This window comes from Pinus tabuliformis, chromosome 5_2 (assembly GCF_031772625.1).
Source record: "Pinus tabuliformis cultivar Carrire ecotype Pingquan chromosome 5_2, CPIR1, whole genome shotgun sequence".
Classification (NCBI taxonomy): Eukaryota; Viridiplantae; Streptophyta; class Pinopsida; order Pinales; family Pinaceae; genus Pinus; species Pinus tabuliformis.
In genome coordinates, this window is record NC_142306.1 from 62,686,053 (window position 1) to 62,690,953 (window position 4,901).

General features: G+C 31.9%; 1 pseudogene; it reads right to left on the reverse strand.

Moving 5' to 3' along the window:
• Positions 1–4,003: 4,003 nt before the first annotated feature.
• LOC149157550 (secreted RxLR effector protein 161 pseudogene) lies at positions 4,004–4,621 on the reverse strand (annotated as a pseudogene).
• Between the last annotated feature and the right edge of the window lie 280 nt (positions 4,622–4,901).

The following is a 4,901-nucleotide window of genomic DNA, read 5'->3' on the forward strand; positions in this document are numbered from 1 at the left end:
AATGAGCTGTAGTAGATTTGAAACAAGGGGTGAGTTTTCATTTAAATTGAGGGTTGTCTATTCCCAGTAAGTGGAGAGAGTTTATTTACTGAGTTTCTTGCTATTTGAAGGTCGAACCCTTACCTTGTGGCTGAACGAATCATTATTTTCACTGCTCTTCTCTGGACGAGTTCCTTGTTGTGGGTTCCACGTCTGTGTACACATTTGTGGCTGAATAAATATCAGAGTATGAGATAGGTATCGAAAGGCTTACTGTAGATTCTTCTCTACCATGGAAGGTTTATCCCTTTGGGAAGAAATATATATCAGGTTCCCCTAACTCATTGTTGTAATCTCTATTGCCACCATACGTTTTCTAATTATGTATTTCGGGGAAGAATGAAATTTAAATGACTCACTAATGTTGTTTACTGAGTTTATGCTTACTTGTGGCTGAATAAATATCAGAGTATGAGATAGGTATCGAAAGGCTTACTGTTGATTCTTCTCTACCATGGAAGGTTTATCCCTTTGGGAAGAAATATATATCAGGTTCCCCTTAACTCATTGTTGTAATCTCTATTGCCACCATACATTTTCTAAATATGTATTTCAGGGAAGAATGAAATTTAAATGACTCACTAATGTTGTTTACTGAGTTTATGCTTACTTAGTCCATTATGAAGGCTATGGCACTATTCTGAAGTATTATATCAACCGAAGAAAAAAAATAAAAAACAAGAAGCATACAACTGCAACACTTGCATACACACCATTTGTAAAAGTTCCACAATGAGTCAACCTATATAAACTCAAAATTTTGTGGAATTTCCATTACATTCTGAGAAGGGAACATTAGAGAGAACAAGTAGAGGTTTAATAAGTTAAAATTTGAGGTCTGAAATCAAATATTTTCACTTTGCTTTTCAAATTCTAGATTTCAATTACATGGAAAAATCTTAAGTATGTTCTTTTTTTGCTTCTTCTTGTGATTTAGAAGATCAGAAAGGAAAATTGGATAATTTAGCTTTGAAATTACATTATAAAATTCATAAATTTGAAAAAAATTAGCTAAGAAATTTAAATTCATTATTCATTCTAAAAATTTATTTCAAATTTGATCTCCAACTCTCAAATAAATTTGTCTAAAATCTTATTAAGACATTTTTTTCCTTTATTTATTTAAAATAAAAGTCTAATTAAATTTCTCTAAAATTTCTAAATAAGTTCTTTATTTTTAAATAAATTAAATTAAAATTTCAAAGCAAATACAAAAAGAACATTAAAAAAACGTAATTCTTTAATAACACATAGTTTAAAAATGTTAAAACCCCATTTAAAAAAATAAAAATTATTTAAAAAATAATATTTAAAAATTTTAACAATAAAATAATTAAAAACAAAAAGAAAACACTGAATATATTTAAAATACAAAAAATAATTATAACTTAAAAAAACAAAGAAAAACACAAATAAAAAACCAAAACAATAGAAGTGCATAAAATAAATCACATGAATAAAAAAAACTCATGACACATAACTATACCAAACAACATAAAATAACAAAATGGAACCTCATGTTTGAAACTTAGGGCCGAGAATGATACGACATATGAACGAGGGTTTGAATAGACAAGATCGAGGGCCACAACGATTTGCAGTTTCTTGAGACATAGTTTGCAGGCGGAAATGCAGGTTCTCCCATTGATTTTGCTGAGCTAACTTAATTGAACCTTCGACCTGAAATTAAAATTGAGTTCCCAGCTCTTGTTCAATGGCAGAAACTCTGATTTGTGATTTGTAGAATGAATTTGATGATCAGATCCATCAAGGAAGGTAAACTTAACTGTAAATCAATGTTTTGGTGGCATGAAATTAATTGACAAGTGCACTAGAACAGTGAGACACTTTGATTTCTTTTTGGAAATCCTCGATTTATTTTGCTGGGTGTTCGCCATTTTGTTGCATTTTTTGTTATATTGTCGCATTGTTAAAGTTTAAAACCTTAAATAATGTATTTTTCCATTTTTTTCACAAAATGACAATGTTGTGGTCTATTGATAAGTTGTTTGATTTGTAAAATGGAAATTATGAGTTCAAAACCCATGGAGACCAAAATTTGTTAATCATGTGACATTTTAGTAGTTATTATTAACCTTGTGACAATTTCGTCAAAATGTTGTTGCCACATGGAAGCCCATGATTCAAGCCATGTGGCAACCAAGCATTGGTAAGCCCAGCTGATGTCATTGCCAAGTCATCCTACCAACTCATCATGCCACATCATCATGACAAGTGGCACCCTTGCATCATATGTTTTTTTCATTGTTTTGCAAATACTTCAGACGAACATCACTTTCATTGATTTCAGACTTCTGTGATCCATATCGTTATCAGAATGTATTTTGGGTTAATCACATCTTTGTTTTTGAGTCAACGTTTTGAACCATCTTTGTGGTTCATCCTCAAGATAAAGATGAAAAACCATATCTGTCATTAGATACAAATAGAAAAGATGTCTCAGGTCTCAAAGGTAAACGTTCTCGTACGTCCGTTTGAGGTGATTCAAGTGTCATTAGAAATATCTCGATGAGCTCTACATCATGAAGTTAGTTTCATCAACATTTGACACAATTAAAAATTGTCATTTTTTTTTGCAGCAATAGGACTTGGAAAAATCATCAAATCATTATAAACATGTTTCTAATATGAGTTTGTTTTAACCTAATTTTTGAATCACTTAAATTAGATATCAAACGAAGAATTTATTAATGAAACATTGACAGGTCGTCCAAGATGCATCACTCCCCGATAGGTAAAAGTGTATTTCATTTTTATTTATCTTCCTTGGATTTGTTTTATTAGCACTATTTGTGATTTTTTTTGCACTTATATTGAATGAAGAGTGATTGACCACCTCTCTCCCTCGATAGTCTTATGTTTTATTTGTAGATAAGTGCTAAGTTTTTGCAGGTTCCAGGATGATCAAAGAAGATTAATTTATGCACAAGTGGTTTTCGAATACTAATTTATTTTTCAAAAAGAACATGAAGAAGTCAAGTCCATGTTAGATCCCTCATGTCATTGCTATTCATTCATTTTCCTTCCTCTATGCTTACAATCCATTTATATTGAAGTCCAAAATTTCATCTTCCTACTACCAATTTATGACTTCAAAATCATTCTCCCTTTTGCAAGTTCCATACTTTCTTGCCTCACTTACATTCACTCTAACCCATGAATAAATTCATTCAACTCACTTACAACGCTGAGTTACCTCATTTTCCTCTTCCTTTTGCCAAATAAAACACAATAAGTGAAAATATTTCATCTATGGTCCTACACATCATTATTTTATACTCGCGTTAGATGATGGGGGATTCATTAAGGCCCTCCTTCGAGACTATATATTTTTTTAGTACCTTCAGGCTTGCATGCCTTAATGGCTCAAGGAAAGCACAACACAGTAAAAAATAAATCACAGAGCATAAAATATTTAACAATAGTGCACACAACTCTCACACACCAACTCAATCAAATTTCATTAACATATACATATATTTATTCATGAGGAGAGGTGTCGAGATTTTTCATCTCCACAAATTTCTCAATCAATAACTCCATAATTCTCTCAACAATCATCCACAAATATCTCGTCTGTCATTCCACTAATTTCTCCATAAATGTCTCACTAAAAACAACTTTAATTATTTAATATTTGACAAATGATCCATTATTCCATCATTTCTACTCCATAATGATCATTTGGAAATATTCCAAGATCATCGCTGAATTTGCATAACTTTTCCTTAGACAATGCTTTGGTGAATATATCAGCTACATATTCATCTGTTCTATAGTATTCGATCTCGATCACTCCTTGTTGAACCAGATCACGAACAAAATGATACTTAATATCAATATGCTTGGTATTCTTATGAAAAACTAGATTCTTGGTCATTTGAATAACACTTTGATTATCACACATCAACTGAGTCGGTTGCTCTTATTGTTCATGTAGATCCTATAGAATTATTCTTAACCAAACTGATTCACATGTTGTTGTCATTGCTGCTTTATACTCTGCTTTTGTTGTCGAGAGAGAAACTGTAGGTTGCTTATTAGTACTCCAAGCAACTGCCACTGAATCCATACTGAATGAATACCCTGAAGTTGATTTCTTGTCATCCATACATCCAGCCCAATCTGAATCTGCATAACCAATCATCCTGAAATTTTTTGTAGACCTATATACCAAACCATAACCAACTGTTCCACACAGATATCTTAAAATCCTCTTTGTTTCTTTCCAATGTAATTCCTTGGGTTCTGCCATAAATCTTGATACCATATTGACTGCAAAAGTAATATCTGATCGAGTTGTAGTTAAGTAGATCAAACTTCCAACCAATTGACAATACAAAGTAACATCAACTGAATTGGAGTCATCATGTCTGTATAACTTCAACTCAACTTCCAAAGGAGTTGTCGTTGGCTTGCAACTCAACATTCTAAACTTCTTCAGAACGTTCCAAGCATACTTGCCTTGTGACATGAAAATACCATCTTCCTTTTGCCAAACTTCAATATGCAATAAATAATGCAACTCAGCGAGGTCTATCATCTCAAACTCAATAATCATGTGTGACTTAAACTTTTGAAATAGTTTTGTATTGTTGCTTGTGTAGATAAAATCATCAACATATATGATAACTATCAGAATGTCTTGTCCTGACTGAAATATATAGAGATTGGGCTCAGATAAACTTTTAACTAAGCCATGATCCTAAAAGTACTTATCAATTTTTAAATACCATGCCCTTGGTGCTTGCTTAAGACCATATTAGGGCTTCTTCAACTTATAAACATAATCTTCTTTTCCTGGCACTTCAAAACCTTCAGGTTGCTCTACATAAATTTCT